General features: G+C 50.7%; 1 non-coding gene across 1 annotated transcript; it reads right to left on the bottom strand.

The window, feature by feature from the left end:
* Nucleotides 1-510: 510 nt before the first annotated feature.
* LOC149242016 (5.8S ribosomal RNA) lies at nt 511-664 on the bottom strand. The gene has a single exon (XR_016246886.1). It is a non-coding gene; the product is annotated as a 5.8S ribosomal RNA (ribosomal RNA).
* Between the last annotated feature and the right edge of the window lie 671 nt (nt 665-1,335).

Genomic DNA, 1,335 nt, shown 5'->3' on the forward strand with positions numbered 1-1,335 from the left:
CGTCAGAACTTTGGTTGTATTTTTCTCTGTTGATTCATTAATAAACGACTATCATTATGGTTCTGATCTTATTGTTCGTTATGATAATGTTTGATCTATATCTTTTCTGACTGATATATAGTTGTATTTAGTGGATTTTATGCTTGTATTCGCTTCGTTTTTTGCATGTGTAGGTATCCATTCGCGGAGATCGTGAGGATCGTGACCTGCCGGAGCAAGGGAACGGGAGTATCAACTCTTCTACGACACTAGCGTTGGACTCCAGGTTGGTTCTCATAATCCACTTTCAATTTGCAACTAGGAACTTGCATGGTAGCGTTGTTTGATTGTTGCTAGACCCATTTTGGGCTAGCGGGATCGCCTCTATCCGCAGAGGGGATTTACCTCACCAACACTACGCATGCCATGAAACATCGCTTGAGGTATTTCAGCCAACCGCACCGCACGGGGTATGGACGACCAGCTCCGCTGCTCCCTAGCATATTGCAGGGAGCGTGTTTGAATGGGATGCAACGCCCAGACAGACGTGCCCTCGACCGAGGCCTCTGGCGCAAATTGCGTTCAAAAACTCGATGATTCACGAGATTCTGCAATTCACACTAAGTATCGCATTTTGCTACGTTCTTCATCGTAACAAGAGCCGAGATATCCGTTGTCGAGAGTCGTTTCCACGTGTATTACCAAAAAATCGGCCACAAAACTGAATAGGGGCACCCCCCACAACAAATGTAAGGCCAAGGGGCAAAAGGAGGAAAAACGCATGAGAGAAAGAGAAACAAAGGTGTCTAACCCCCTCACAGGGGGAGGCTCGAACAGAGGACAATCTCCCCCAGCCCCACGCCCTCGCAAAAAGGGGGGAAATGCGTGGAACAGTGATCGAGAATGACCCGCCCGAACGAGTTCACATGAGCGCCCTCAAACGACCTACCCGAACGATTTTGCATGGGCACCCTAACCACCGAAATGAAGCGACAAGGGAGAGCCGGGAAAACGAGCTGCACGAACGTGCACAAAGCCAACCTCGGGTCACAACTTAGCATTTTCGATACGGGCTCGTTCGCTCAGGCGCGCCCTCGCCTGAACGAGTTCACATGGGCGCCCTCAAACGACCCGCCCGAACGATTTTGCATGGGCACCCAAACGACCGAAATGAAGCGATAATGGAGAGCCGAGCAAACGAGCTGCATGAATGTGCACAAAGCCAACCTCGGGTCACAACTTAGCATTTTTGATACGGGCTCGTTCGCCAGGGCGCGCCCTTGCCCGAACGAGTTCACACGGACACCCTCAAAAGACCCGCCAGCACGACCGAAACAAAGCGACAAGGGAGAGACG

The sequence above is a fragment of the Pinus tabuliformis genome, chromosome 8 (assembly GCF_031772625.1).
Source record: "Pinus tabuliformis cultivar Carrire ecotype Pingquan chromosome 8, CPIR1, whole genome shotgun sequence".
Taxonomy (NCBI): domain Eukaryota; kingdom Viridiplantae; phylum Streptophyta; class Pinopsida; order Pinales; family Pinaceae; genus Pinus; species Pinus tabuliformis.